Consider the following 17,188-nt stretch of genomic DNA (forward strand, 5'->3'; position numbering starts at 1 on the left):
TCGATTTAGATTAATGCAAATTTTTCGTGATATATATATATATATATATACTATATATATATATACTATATATATATATATATATATATATATATATATATATATATATATATATATATATATACTGTATATCCATCCATCCATATACCAATGCACTTCCCCCAATTTTGGGGGGTAGCCGACATCAACAAGAAACAAAACAAAAAAGGGGACCTCTACTCTCTACGTTCCTCCAGCCTAACCAGGGACTCAGCCGAGTTCAGCTGGTACTGCTAGGGTGCCACAGCCCAACCTCCCACATTTCCACCACAGATGAAGCTTCATACTGCTGAGTCCCCTACTGCTGCTACCTCCGCGGTCATCTAAGGCACCGGAGGAAGCAGCAGGGCCTATCGGAACTGCGTCACAATCGCTCGCCATTCATTCCTATTTCTAGCACGCTCTCTTGCCTCTCTCACATCTATCCTCCTATCACCCAGAGCTTTCTTCACACCATCCATCCACCCAAACCTTGGCCTTCCTCTTGTACTTCTCCCATCAACTCTTGCATTTATCACCTTCTTTAGCAGACAGCCACTTTCCATTCTCTCAACATGGCCAAACCACTTCAACACATTCATATCCACTCTAGCCGCTAACTCATTTCTTACACCCGTTCTCACCCTCACCACTTCGTTCCTAACCCTATCTACTTGAGATACACCAGCCATACTCCTCAGACACTTCATCTCAAACACATTCAATTTCTGTCTCTCCATCACTTTCATTCCCCACAACTCCGATCCATACATCACAGTTGGTACAATCACTTTCTCATATAGAACTCTCTTTACATTCATGCCCAACCCTCTATTTTTTACTACTCCCTTAACTGCCCCCAACACTTTGCAACCTTCATTGACTCTGACGTACATCTGCTTCCACTCCACCATTTGCTGCAACAACAGACCCCAAGTACTTAAACTGATCCACCTCCTCAAGTAACTCTCCATTCAACATGACATTCAACCTTGCACCACCTTCCATTCTCCTACATCTCATAACCTTACTCTTACCGACATTAACTCTCAATTTCCTTCTCTCACACACCCTTCCAAATTCTGTCACTATATATATATACTGTATATATATATATATATATATATATATATATATATATATATATATATATGTATATATATATATATATATATATATATATATATATATATATATATATATATATATTGTATATAATTGTTATGATTATATTAGATTTTAATCCCTCAATCTTGGTAGAATTCCATTCAGGAAGTGCTTAGGCTTCACAGAAATTGTTTTGATGACATATTCTGAATATTCTCCAAATTAAAATTCAATTTTATGATGGCACACAGTTGAATCGTAGGAATGTAACATAGATTCCCCTTCTCGAAAGAAAGTAATGATTTTCATGTTGGAAGTAATGGAAAATATAAAAGGATCGTCTTATAAATGAAATACATATAGTTTATTGGAAAGTGGGGACTGACGCTTCTTTGAGACATTAGAGATAAATAGAGATAAATCAGAATAAATCAATGTATAATGAAATTCATTTACAAATAAATTAATTCATTGATAAAGAAATGAAGAAATAAATAAATGCATAAATAGATTGATAAACCAATAGATAAAGGAATAATTATTTCAAATATAATCAAATAATATACCAAAAATATATAACATACACAATTACTGAATACGAAATAATAAATTGATAACCATTTACGATTTTCATGTCCTTAGTTTCTCTCAAATGTATTTCCATCTATGTTATGAATTTGAATTCCAATATGAAATAAAAAAAACTCACCTCGGTCACTATCATCATCGGTTTTCTAACCACCAGTATTTTCTACATTTGACCATCAAATGTTTTTTAAATACCTCAGTGAACTGTGTCATATTTCTATTTCATGCCTCTCAAAACTCTATTAGGAATTCTTTAATTCATTTACTGCCACTTTGAAATCATATTTACATAGATTCCTGAGGGATTACAAGTCTTCAGAGAATTTTACACCAAAATTCTTTTGTTATAAGCGACCTTTAAGAGGATTAGTTTCTCATGTCATCAATTAATTTTAGCAATAATATTAACATGATCCCACCTTCGATAAAGACTCCTGCCAGTGATTCGCTGTAGGTATTGCAAAAAAATATATTCATCGTCACTTCAGCCACTGGCTGTACTTAATTGACAGTCTTCAATCTACCTTTGTTCGCGCTTCCTTGTTGTTCATCTTGCTGTGACAACTGTTATTCGGTGTCAAATAATACTCATGTGTGACCTAAAAGTAAAAAATAGCTAGATTTTGTTTCACATGTCAAACTAGTCAGTAATTCCTTATTTAAGATAGACTTAACTTGAAATACTAGGAGAAATTTAAAATACTTAATCCGAGATGTTACTGTCCCTTCTATATCAGTAACCTTATCTTAATCTTGTATGGTAACTAACCATAGTAACCTTTGATGGCTTAAGATATATCTCACTAATACTCTTTAGCATTATACCGACAGAATGAAACGCTACTAAAAGCTTCATCCTGTCAGTATATAATTGTGACTCATAGCAATTACTATTTCATATCTTTGTGTACTAACATGTCAATAATTTCCAGCAGCAAACATCTGTTCTTACCAAAAAGAAAATTTGGTAAATCCACAAACATCAAATTCACCCCTCATTTAAAATAAATCCCATATATTTATAACAATTTACTCAGCATAATCAATTACTAGGATAAAGATTAGAGGTCTAGTCTTGCACCAGCCACTTACCGTTTGGACACCTTTATTAGAAAATTCCATACTCTGCCTACAAGCTTTTAAAAGGTCTAATTCCATAGTAATAGAACTATTTACAAATTATTTGGAGTAGAACACCCTTATATAGTCATGTAGTCATCTAATCCTTTACCTTTTTGTACCAGACTGCGTGATTTCTTTAAAAAAAAAATCTTGTGACAATTTTTCCAGTTTATATTTATCATAGATGTGACAAGATGTTAATTTTCTCATACCTCCTCCATTTCTATGTATGAATGAACATTAATAGATTCATTGAGACCATTTTGTAAACTTAATCAATTAACATTCGAAATATTGTCATCATTTTTGAGTAATTACACCAAGATATGGTGTTAAATGCGTATAGATAGCGTATCTGCTTCCTCTACTGTGGTAATGTAATTTAACAAACATGTGAAACTACGCTGAGTTTGGCACTCTTTAGCCTAGTGACGGTCTTTTGTTTAAGAATAATGTAAGAGTTCTCTTTCACTTTTTACATATGAATATATTATTTTAAGTTTACTGCCACGATGTATTTGGAATATATAAAATTATTGTTTTTAAGTTGTTAAATAAACATCAATTTATAGTAACATTAAATGAAACCTTGGAAAGGGAAGGGTTGAAAAAAAAAAAGATGTTAAAATGCTGCTTAAATAGTTTCAATCTTCCTGAATAATAAACAGAACCAGTGCAACAGCTGTTATTACTCAGAATTTTAATGTCCAACTATTCCAGAAATTATGAATTTTCTTGCCTGAACAACGAAAATAATTTGAGCATGAAAATTAACTGACGTTTAGTGAGGCTCATAATCATGCCAAGTAGTCTTATGTATTATATCATATTTCCAGAAAGGTGCACATTGAAATCATATTATGAATATCACCATAAAACAGTGCTTGATTATCGTTCAAGTATTATCCTTAATGAAAAAAGAATTTGCTTTGATAAAATCGTTTTTTTTTTATTTTGTATAATACTAGTACTTGATGCCTTTTACGTAACCACATTTTGTATGATAAGTTTTTATAGATAATGGTGAAACGTTCTTCCTATATATATATATATATATATATATATATATATATATATATATATATATATATATATATATATATGCTAATCTGTATGCTAAGCTGTTTCTAGCCTACCTTCGTTTTTATCCCAATTTCATTTGCTATTTTGCTTCAATTTGACCATTACTTTTTGCAAGTGTTTTTAGACACTAGATAGGCGAGGAAAATAAAGGTACCTCGTCCTCTAAGATGATCACAAAAAACTGAACTAAACTCAAACTCCTCGGCTGTATCCTGAGGAGATTAGTGACTATCTTTCTAATCACGTCGAAACTGAGGGAAGATTTAGCTTCCTTTGCGTCCTCTTCATTTTGGTTACATCAAATGGTAATATTCTTATCCAGCTTCATCATTATGAGGGGGAAAACAAAAGACCCTTAATCTTTTCAGCCATAAAATATTTAAGGACCGATCTTTGCTTATTGGTGTGGACTTTATCGTTTATTCGTAATTAGTTTTTATTCTGAAGCAGTTTCTTTTCTAAATGCAAATCAATTACACACATGACTGCATTTATATTACTTTTGCAAGCAAGTACTAGTTTCTTTACCTATCTATGAAGCTTGTATTGTTTCCCACAATATGTTGCTATTTATAGTGTTTGGTAAAAAAGAAGCTTTTGTCTCCCCCTTGGATGAGGAGAGGGTGCATTTGTGAAGAGTTCTTTGTAATAAAGAAAAGACTAAAGAGTAAGCTATAGATCTTTCTTCTGTTTCCAAGTTAAAGTTAAACCTCTGTTAAGGATACAGCTCACTGAAAGGGCAAAGTAGAAAGATACGGCCAAGAGTCAGTCAGTGAATTTGTAGAATTAATTTGTTTGTGATCCTAGTTCAGGGGACAGTGTCCCATTCTTCTAAAATTGTCTGCTCTTAATAGTCGGAAATTTTGTATTTTACTTTCTGATCCTATACCCACTATAATCTTTCAACAATTACTTCTTTTTGAGTAAGGGTTCTCGCTCTTTTCTTTAAAAATCCCACTTTTTCAACGATCGATTTATTATGAAAGCTCGATAAAGGAACACCATGAAAAAATTACTTTTGGATGCGAATATAAGGTACAAGAGCACTATTTAGATAAAAGAGACGTTTGGCGTTTAAAAAATTAATATGAATAAAGTATATATATATATATATATATATATATATATATATATATACATATATATATATATATATATATATATATATATATATATTTTTTTTTTTTTTTTTTGCGAAAGAATCACCGCTGGCTCAGGAATTTGAAGTCTATTTTCAGAGCCAGGGAAGAATTTGTATTTCAGTTTTCTTGAAAATAAATGTTGCTGGAATTTAAAGGGACAAAAGGAAGAGAAATATAACTCAACTGTGTTTTGAATGTTCGAAAGTAACTCATTCACGGCTTTCAATTCATATTATTTTCTCAAGGGAATTGTCACAATTGGAAAAATGTAGGAACTTTCATATTGATAAAATAGATAGGAAAAAACATTTCTTCCATTTTTTAAACCTTTTACTTGAATCAGAAAAGAAGGGACGCATGAGATGGAGTGTACTCTTAGAGCACAGGTTCCCAAGGTCTGATATTCGTAACCTTTTAGTTCGTATGAAACATTGAGCTATCCAATTTAAATTCACTTATTTAAACATTTTAACTAATACCTTTGAAGTTCGATACTCTAAAGGGACCGGAAAATAAAAATAACACTTTAGTTAAATTACTGTGTAACAGTAATAACGCGAACTAGTTAGTATTAAAATTAACATACAAAAATAGGTAGTGCTGTTTCTTGTAAACTGTTGTTTACATTCTCTTTTTTACAAACAAGCATTTGTTTGCACATCGAAGAGTCAATCCAAGAGTAGATTTGTAATTGGTGAGTGTTTTCTTATGTCTTCCATACGATTCTAAATCAGTTTATCTTTTTAATTTCTCTATATTATTCATATTACTATTAGCTAAGATACAGCCCTCGTTGGAAGAACATGATGCATTAAGCCCACGGGCCCCAACAGTGAAAATAGCTAAGTGAGGAAAGAAATCAGAAAATAAATAAGCAACTGGGAACATAATGAACAATTAGAATATAATATTCTAAGAACAGAAGCATATAAAAATCAGGCTATATATCAGTTCATTGAGATCGATGTTACTGTATGAACATAAGTCGTGGTATGACAATGACACAATATCCAATTATTTTCTTTTCTATTTGAGAACAAAGCCCTCAGAAGAATATTGGGAGTTAAATGCCAAGACTGGATTTGAAATTAAACTATAAGAGATATTACTCGAGTTCTTTATGTGGATGAGATTATGGTGATAGGTAGATGGAGATGGTTTTGGTATGCTCTTCGCACGCCCCAAGAAATATTAGCCCACCAAACTTTCAACTGGGCTCCACAAGGCAATACAAGACTTGGAAGACCCAAGTATATATGGCTGAGGACTATAATACGTGAAGTAGTAGATGCTGAACAGAGAAGTATTGATTTAAAAGTAAAAAATAAAGACGACTGGCGAAATCTAACCGAAGCCCTTTGAGTCAATTAGCGTAGGAAGAGAAGCTGATGATTAACAGCAGCAACGTGAATCTTGCATATATATATTCTAAAGACTTTGAAAACATGAGGAAGAGAAATAAGATAGATTAGTGTGCCCAAGTGTACCTGCAAGCAAGAGAACCCTACCCAAAGACAGTGGAAGACCATGGTACCTAGGCTAAGGCACTACCCAAGACTAAAGAATAATGGTTTGGTTTTGAAGTACGCTTCTCCCAAATGAGCCGCTTACCATAGCTAAAGAATCTCTTCAACCCTTACCAAGAGGAAAGAAGTAACCGAACAATTACAGTGCAGTAGTTAATTGAGGCCTTTAGCTAACAATAATTATTTGGTAATCTCAGTGTTGTCAGGTATATGAGGACATGGGAGAATATAGAAAGAATATGCCAGACTATTTTGTGTATATGTAGGTAAAGAAAAAAATAACCGTAACCAGAGAAGAGGATCTAAAGTAGTATGTTTGGTCAGGGAAAAGACCCAATAACTCTCTAGCTTTAATATCTCAACGGGGGACTGGTATCCTGACCAACCTACTATCTACGAAATCAACCATTCTTCATAATGATGAAACTTTGCGCCTTGGTTTCACTTTCACGGGAAATAATATTTTGCCAAAACCCAAGTAAAAGCTGTGTAATGTTTTGTTTTCCAACTCTATTCTGAAGCCATCTATGCTGCAAGATCAATTCAACAAGCACGGTAAAGGCAATGATAAACACAGGTACCATCATAATTTATTCTTTAGTAATAAAAACAGTATGTGATAAGTAAGTGAAGACAAACCAATATGTTCAAAAGTAATTCTCAGAAACGTTCTATTTATTTTTTATATCTAGTCTTTTAGGAAGGTGAACCTATTTCTGTTGTATAATTTTTCTGAGAAGAAAGGAAATGATGAATTTTTAATGGTCCTCCAAAAATATGGGCAATCATTACAATGAATTACTTTTTGATAAGTTAGACCTGAAAAATAACATAACAACCATTATATCATCTTGAAAATTCTTTATTTGAAAACGATGAAAAGTAAATCATCTCCTTAAAGCTACAATTATTAACATTTTATTTACGAGATATAACATCATACAATATGTATGGATTATATTATATGCGTAAATATTTCAGTCAATTGAAAAGTTTTTTCTTTTTTTGTTAACGATGATGTATGATTACACATGTTCAGTATATTTTACGGGAAAAACCATTATACACTTGTAAGGCACTAAGAACAATGAGATTCGAGGTTGTTTAATAGAAAAAAAATTATGTAGCAAATGAACCAGTACCCTATAAGATGCAATATGAGAAAGGAGAGAAAATTCATTTCCCATGTGTTTCTGTAAGTGCTCACGTATTAGAGGAAGCGTCCTTTTTTTTTTTTTTTATATATTTGCCTCGAATCCTTCGAGACTAGTTTCAAAGGATCCCGGTGAACGTACAGTAAGGGAAGAGGGTGTGGGCTAAGTGGGGATAGGAGATACGGAGGGAACATCTTCGCTGGAGGAAAATGACATTAATCTTCTCCAGAAGTAGTGGATGGAATACGTTCTCAAATTCCTAACTTCATGAAGAAAAATCTTTTCACATTCTAATAGGAAGTTTCCCCTACTTCCTCCATTAAAATGATTTGCATATACATTAGGTTCTCAATTTGGATTTTTTCTACGTCCTTCAGCCTTTACGACTTACTACTGTTATTAAAGTCGTAGTATTTTGTTTTCATAACGAAAAGTACATAAGCCAAATAATAGTGAGAAATATAAAATAGAAATAGAAAATAAGAAAAAACAAAATAACAATAAATTATAAAATCCTTATATTATATTGAACTATTCATTTGCATATTTCAAGATTTCAAGAGTAAAGTCATTAACAAAAACTTTAAAAAGTTTATTTTTACAACGAATATTCATTTCAAAAGGCTTGATTATAATTCTGGCTCTGTATGGAATTTAAACCTAAATGTAATTGTTAATATTAATATGAAATTTTAACAAATTAACAATCATGCTCATAATAACTAACCAATTTTCAGGTAGAACTTATTGAACGTAGACTTCATTTACGTTTCCCACTAAATATATAATTAAACTAGCTAATATTGGTAACTTAACAATACTATTTATTGTGTCGTTATAGAACACATTCTTATGAATCTAATTTTATATTTCTGAACCTTAACATAAGTTAGTATTACTGTATTATTGTTTCTACATTATTTTAAGTTCTTCCTAAAAGAGAGTGATGCATAACATGTATTTTTAAGATATTTTCTTTCTTCTGCCATTGCATTCAAGCGTCCTTAAGTAAAAGTGTGCAACAATGATTAGATAACAATATGAGAATTTCATTTCAAGTCATTCTTTGAGAAGATGTATCATCGTTTTTTTCAGATATAATAAAAATACATACATACATACACACACAAGCGCATACACATATATCTTCTTTGTGTAGTAATGAGATGGTGTATGGCTATATAGATAAGTATATTAATATATTTCTTTCTCATTACGCTGAACGGCATTACCAAACGTATGACTACCCAGTCTGTCTCAGTCCCTCAGGTATCGGGGAGAAGGAGTAGTCATAGTCTGGCGAGAAGGGGTTCCAATGAGTACACTCGAAAACCATGGTCTTTAACAAATAGCTAATACGGACGTGTTGTAGTTAGTGATAATGGTTGAATCTTGAATACCTATATAAAACAAGAGTAGCCACAACTTCAAAACAGGGCACCATTTTGTACCCAGTAGCCAGCAGGGAAGCCCTTCGTACTCTCTCTCTCTCTCTCTCTCTCTCTCTCTCTCTCTCTCTCTCTCTCTCTCTCTCTCTCTCTCTCTCTCTCTCTCTCCTGAATAAAGTATAATAATGCAAATAAGACAATTTGAGTAGGAGGATTGATATATCTACAAATTAAAGCTTTTAAGATGTGTTATTGTAGAATGATTATTGCTGGTTTTAAAATAACTGCAGTTACCCTTCAAGTTGAAGAACCTAAGAGAGAATAAATTGAAAGATGAGAGAAACGCAGCAGGTGGGAAATGAATTAGCCCTTGCTAAAATTGGCAAATGTTTCATAGCTTGTGTTTATTGGACATGAATTCGTGTCTTTGCTCATATTTTCTGCATGTGCATACTCTATTTATAACTATTATTTTTTCATGTTATATCCTAGCTTCTACACTATAATATTTTCCATCCCATATGCTATTGGAAGCAAAGTTAGGCCTACTAGAATATTATGAGGATATGGCTTTATCTTTATTATTTCTTTGTCAATCGTCTCAGAAACATGTATATTAATAACATATCAGGGATCCAATATGACTTTTTTTGTTATCGCAGTATTGAAAATAAACGGGTAGCTTACCTAAACGTAGGAAGTCTCCAGTTCAGTGATGGCTCCCTGATAGATCTAGCAACGATTATGTCATGTAGGATCATACATATTTCAGAATTCTACAGTAAACAATACAAAAAATAACAACAGTGCATTACAAAGTGTAGTAAAGCATGTCAAAATAAAAAATAAAAGATACGTGTACAAATACATCAGTACACGTAAATTGGCAATGTCGTTTGGTGAAGTAATTTATTATAGCGTTCTTTAAATAACCATCCTTTAAAATCAAGATGAAAGTTCAAAATGCTTCAGTTATCTATTACCACTTCCAGTAATGGGAAAGAGGGTGTATGAAGGAAAGTACATATTTTTATTCTCTAAAACATAAATAAAAGAATCTAGATTTAATTATATCTTTATATATATATATATATATATATATATATATATATATATATATATATATATATATATATATATATATATGTATTTAAATCTCCCTTTTTTATGTAAGATTAAACATTTCTAGATTAGTCTAGATCACTTGGTCAGCTCTAATACCTCTTGGAAAGCTTTCAGTCCTTTAAAGTAATTCAACCAATATATGGTGTTCAAAGTATATCTATTCCGTTGGTGCTCACGCTCCTTAGGTATATAGTTTTCCAAGCATTTATAACTGTACAGAGTTTGGTACTTTTTTACCTAGTGGCGCTGATCTGTTTTGGGATAGTATGAGAGGTCTTTCTACCCCCCTTTTATAAATGAATATATTATTAGGAGTTTATCGTTTCGATCTAAACTATAAATCTTAGGTCAAATAAATATCTAAAACATTTGTTACTAAGTCATTAAGTAAATCATCAATATTTATTTAGTAACATTATATGAAACCTTGGTAGGGGAATGTTTAGAAATGAACTATCATGAAAATACTGTTTATATAGTCTCACTCTTCTTGAATAATAAACAGAACCAGTGCAACAGTTTGAGGATTTAAAGGACACTCGTGGATTGCAGAGACAAGGGACATTATGATTGCCATATCGAGCAGGACAATGACCTAGAGACTGACCACATATACATATGATCAGCGCCCAAGTCCCCTCTCCACCAAAGCTAGGAACAAGGTGGGCAGGGCAATGACTGCTGATGACTTAACAGATAGACCTATTAGCTCCCCCAAACACCCCATCTTCAGCTCACAAGGATGGTGAGGTTGCAGCGACCAAAGAAACTCAGGTTTTCAGCGGGACTCGAACCCCAGTCTGGCGTTCACCAGTCAGGGACGTTACTACATCGGCCACCAAATCCTTAATATTACTATTGATTTCTTGTGCTTAATTACCGTATAAATTATGATTTTTACGCGGTGAACACCGAAAATCATCCAAGCATGGAAATTTTTATTTGTGTGGCTCATAATCATGCTGAGTAGTCTTTTGTATTACAATTCCAAAGAGATACAAATGGAAATCTTATTAGGAATATTAGCATAAAGCAGTTCCTAATTATCGTTCTAATTATAGCTTTAGTGAAAGAAAGTCTGCTTCAATAAAATCTTACTGTATTTGGTTCATTTTTATGATACAAAAACAGCTTTTTACGTAAATAAATTTCATTCGATAATCTTTGTATATAAATATAGTTTTCAGCTTTGAATAATGATAACATTTTCTTCCTGTGAAATCACATATTTTTATGCCATTATGTATCTATCTATCCTAATGTCCCTTTTATCCATTATAATTCGCTATTTTGTTTCCTTTTTACCATTACTTTTTAGCAGAAGCTTTTAGCCTGTATTTAGCTGAGTAAGATAAAAGTGTTGGGAGGTATTTGCCTCCCAATGGGTGAGGCTTGGGCGGCGTATGAAGAAGACCAAGCGTGACCGCTCTCCCTCTGGGGCGAGCACAGCTCGTTCTTCTTCTTCTCGCACCCCCTAATCTCTCTCAAAAGCTCCTTCTCGCTTGCACTCTTACGAGGAACGATAGGGTAGGAGCGCAGATAATTTAACTCCAGGGCAACCCCGGGCTACTGGGGGCATTGTTGCTTCCCCTAGAGGAGCAACTTCTCCTCTAGCCGCTGTCGAGCAGTTCTTCCTTTCAGATATGCTGCAGGTGTGGTTGTCCTTAGGGATTTCAGGACCCTCTTCAAAGGAGGAATTGCTGCGCCTTCTTCAGTGTGGTGCCAGGAAGCAACCTTCTCCAGAGCCTTCGACATCTCATGGTTTGGAACTGTGCGAGGTCCATCTGTCACCTTCTCCTGTCCTTTCCATGCGTGGACGAGGTGATCGTTCTGGTTTACCTCTCCAACGTGCCCCTACTGACCACGAACCCTCTCTCCATCCTGGGACCTCGTTGTCCCCTAACATTCAACCTTCTGTTTCTCCCCACAGGAACCCACAGGTTGCAGGTGTGGATCTTCCAGGGACCAGCGATCTTACCTTCAGCAGCGCGACGTTCCTCATTTAGAAGTAGAGGTAGGCGTACATGCAGTCCATCAGCATGTAACCTCTCGACCAGACCTTCCAAACAACCTCTGACCGGACTTGTAGATGAGTTTGACCATTCTTCTATCAGGTGCCCAGCTAAACCCCAGTTCCATTCATCACCTGAGGAATTTTAGCAAAGTGTTCAATTAGGCTACTCTAGGAAACGCGTCCCACTGTGACCCATTCTCCATCGAGAGTAAACCTTGCTCAGAGGCCTCCTCTACCGATTTCCTCAGATATAGGTGCTTCTCTGGGGCAGCATGAAGGCGTTAGACCTTCCTCTTCCTCTGTGGCTCATAGTGCTCCTGCTGTGAGCACTTCTGATCGTGAATCGAGTCAGCTGACGCGTGAAACTCGCTATTTTGCTCGTGAAACTCGCGATTTCTTGAGTAAATCGGCGATTTTCACGAGCAAACGTGTTGGAACCGCGAGCAAGTGCAGTACCAACACCTTCACCTCATCCCTTTGCATCTTCCAATAGGTTCGCTATCGTTCCTATTAGTCTGAATCTTCCTTCACGTCCGAAAGAACCTGTTTTTTTCTGCCTCAGAGGTTGTCACCTCCGTCGACTGGAGCTACTTCTAAAGTTCCACACCAAGGGCAAACTCAATCCACAGTACAGTATACCTGCGGGTTCAGAGCTCCCTTCATGGGTGAGCACCTTCATGACTACCCTCGTGAAGGCAATGAATGTGGCTCCTCCACCGCCACAACCTCCGACTGTCTCAGTCAAGGCAACCCCTAGGATGGACCCTCGTCGGGTTCCTCAATTTGGAGTCACGATCCTAGAACGAGGTCGACGGCAGACAGAGCACGCAGATCACCTCCAGCCCAATCGCGTGCTGAAGGTCCGGTTCCTTCTGATTCTTTTATGGCCAACTTACCCTTTATGCCACTGAAGGTAAATTAGGTCATAAATAAATGCAGAAGAGAAGGATGAGAGGCGTAATACCATCTAACGCTCATATCATCCATCCTAGGACTAGTAGGGACATAGGCTAGGCCAGGGAGATCACGATCTATCCCTTCAAGACATTGAGTCTTAAATTTTTTTCTAATACCTTTATAGTGTCGGCACTTTAACGGCAGTGGAAAATAATACAACTCTTTCGTTAGATTGCTGTGTAACAGTAGTCACCATCACCACCATCTCCTCCTACACTTATTGATTCGAAAGGCCTCAGTTAGATTTTGCCAGCCATCTCTATTAACTGACTAATCCATAGAGGATTCATTTGTTAGATTCATCAAAGGATAGCCCGTTCCATGTAATGTGCTGTGCCTTAAGATTATATAATTAGTATTCAAATTTACAACCAAAAAAAGATGGGCTTCTTCCTGTTACCTGCTGTTTACATTCTTTTTGCAAAGAACAAAAAAATTATACGTCTGTTAAGGAAGCTCTGTCAATAAGGAATATACGCCCCTCATAAGGCATGTGACTCTACGAATCTTTCTCATAGTATCTAGTCAATTTTTAGTAGACATTATAAGAAAAATAGATTTCATATACATGTGCTACTAGATATTTCAGCAGACTAGCTGTTATGGTAACTCAACAATACTATGAATTACTTTGTTATCAAAGACATTCCTAATTATCTAATTTTGAATTTCTGAACCCTGACATATGGTATTTTAGTATTGTTCCGTTTTAATTTCCACCTACCGTCAATTAAAAAAAAAAAAAAAAAATTCTTTATTTTGTTATTGCATTCATTGTTCTTAAGTAAAACTTTGCACTACTTATTAGGCAATTATATAAGATTTTCATGTGAAATCTTTGAGAAGATAAATTATAGTTTTGTTCCGAAATATTAAAAATAAACGTAAATATACTTTTGAAAGTGACGAATTCTTACTTCCATCATCATTACTCTGGCATATCAGTTGTAATAAATATTTAAAACTCTGATAAATCTCTTCCATTCTCCCAAAAATGTATGATCCTGGCCCATAACTGCCAGCATTCGTCCCTAGCTGTATTGACAACTAGCGTGAGCAAGGAGATTTACAAAAAGCGTGCTGCTGGCAAGACCATCTGGAAAAGAATGTTAAGGAGAGAGAAGTTAATACCTTCATGTGTTACACTTTCAAAGTAAAAAAAAATGCTATTTTATAACACGTATCCATAATGGATATTTGTCCCACCAGAAAAGATCTCTGGTTTGATTCAAGGTAGAGCAGGAATGATTTACGCGTAAAAGATATCTGTTCATACTTTAACTTGGAATCCCGAATGAAGCATCTACCTAGAAAAACAACTCCATTAATAATTGATATTTTCAAGTGACCATTTTCAATGTAATTGTACGATTTATTTGTGAGGAATTAAAAAATCTGAAAGGGGTACTTGTAGTACAGTACAGTCTTTGGAAATTCTAACATTGAAATATATATTATGTTAAATATAGGTCTACAAACAAATATTGCATAGAAAAGAGAAGTTTAAAGGTTCGAAAGAATTGTTAACAAAAACATGTAGTAGGAATTTGAAGAGGATTTTCAAATGTCAAAGTATGAAAGTTACTTTGCATTCAACTGAAGAAAATATAAAGATGGGATGACATTTCCATATCAAGCCATTTGAGATATCGGCTCCCAGAAGCAATGATGCATAAACTGGACAAAAAAGAACTCACCTCACTCCGAATTTTTTGGCTGAGAGAAGACATTCTGTGAAAGAAACCCCGATTGACTAAGTAGGAAGCAAAAAAAAAACGACTGAATAAAGAAGAAAATAATCGTTGATTCGGGTGTATATTTAATACCATATAATGGATGTTTCCAAAATAGGGAAATATATGATTAAAAAATTAAATGAAGAAAGGAAGACAGCATGGTGCGTTAAAGAAAATAAAATGAAAGACTTGAACTTTGTGTGGAAATTATTTTTGCGATATAAGAAATATTTTTTGAGCCAAATCTCCTTTATAGAAGTCTGAATGCGGTTTAAAACTGTTATATCATAAGGCGGTTCAGTTATGTGTAGAGAATGAACTGTGAGAACCTAACATAAAGTATTTATAATGCAAAGGGCTAGGAGAGGGAACGAGAATCAGGCGATGAAATATTGGACGCATGATAAAAAGATCTTGAAAAGGAGTGTTTTTTCAATCAGGAAATGTAAGAATGCATTTAAAATATATACACGACTATGAAAACATAACCCATGTTGCAACAAAGTTGTCGAAGGTAATAAGGGTTAAAATTATTGTTTATTGAAGGGTTCAATGAGCCTTTGTTTAGTTTTGGAGAAGATTAATGTTTTGGGAGCTCTACCGTATGCGTTGTTGATCACCATTTTATAAAATAAACCAGAATTGGCTGTAATCATTATTGTTTGTTGGTTAGATCATAAAAAAAACACGTAACACATATTTGTGCTTTATTTTTCCATATCAAAATATAAACCTTAACAAGTCAAAAATAGTCACTGCCTTTTCATTCTTTATATGATAAAAGTGATTTCATACCCGTCCCAGAATTCTACAGAACCAGAGACAATCCTTGATGAATAATAGCTCAAGAGACGCACTGGTTTGCTATCTAAAAATTTTATCTTTTGGGGGACAACAGTGAGGATTTGATCATTTGTCGGCATGGAATCCAACACACCTATTTCCTATTTAACTTTAATAGATATCTGCCAACTTCCGCATTTCTCTTTCGTTGCTAAGTTTTTGTGGTTTGGTACCTCCGGAATTAATTTTCGTTACCACGTAACTTCTCTCTTTTTTTTTTTCTTAAATATAATTTCCTACATCTTAAATCCTCTTCAGTTTTCACATACTTGTTCATATGACCTGCATTTTCCAGCTTTCAGTTTAAATAAAAAAAAAAAAAAATATATATATATATATATATATATATATATATATATATATATATATATATATATATATATATATATATATATATATAGCATAATTCTTATTTCCTTCTCAGTTTATTGGAAAATACTTTCCTCTTTTTTTTTTTTTGCTAGTTTCTAAGCTTTCTGATAAAATCAGATTATAGTTAAGCCTGATATATCACAATAATATCTCATGTCCCTCAACCATCATTTAGGCAGATGTTCAGTAATATTAAAATAATCCGAGAGAAAACAGACCTATTATGATCGATATTTAATTTCATCTACAGTATTTTGATTTTGGTTGCGTTCCTAATGTTTATGAATGAGGAGGACTTCTTTCTACCAAACAGTACTGAGTCAAAGAATAAACGTTTGAGTAAACTCACCTTGTTCACTGGCTTCACGTCAAAAACGTCAATCTTTTTTTTTATGTCACGCAAGTTCTAAACTGTCCACATGTACATATAAATATGTATATATGTATATGCATATATATATATATATATATATATATATATATATATATATATATATATATATTTATTTATTTATACATGTGTGTAGATAGATAGATAGATAGGGATATCATCATGAGTCGTAACTAGTCCAATGCAAGAGGACAGAGACATCGGAAATGTCTTTCCATTTGCCTCTATTTATGGTCTTTCTATGCCTGTCTATACCCTCTAACTTCCTTAGCTCGTCAATACACCGTTTTCTCTTCCTTCAACTGGGTCCCTTCCTATTATTCTTACATTTATCCTTCGTAATGTCCATGTATTATTTTCTGTTTTTTTATATGTCCTAAACATGTCAATTTCCTTATCTTACATGTTGTTAGAATTTCCTCTGCTTTAGTTTGGTCTCGTATCTATGATGCTCTCTTCCTTTTCCATAGCTCTTTGAGTTGTAACTAGCTTATGTTCAAAGGCTTTAGTAAGTCTCCAAGTTTCTGATTCATAAGTTATTACTGGTAGAACGATGTGTTCAATTACTCTTCTTTTTAGAGAAAAGGGCATTTTACGTTTCAAATTATGATTTTTATTTCAC

The sequence above is a fragment of the Palaemon carinicauda genome, chromosome 26 (assembly GCF_036898095.1).
Source record: "Palaemon carinicauda isolate YSFRI2023 chromosome 26, ASM3689809v2, whole genome shotgun sequence".
NCBI classification, from domain to species: Eukaryota; Metazoa; Arthropoda; class Malacostraca; order Decapoda; family Palaemonidae; genus Palaemon; species Palaemon carinicauda.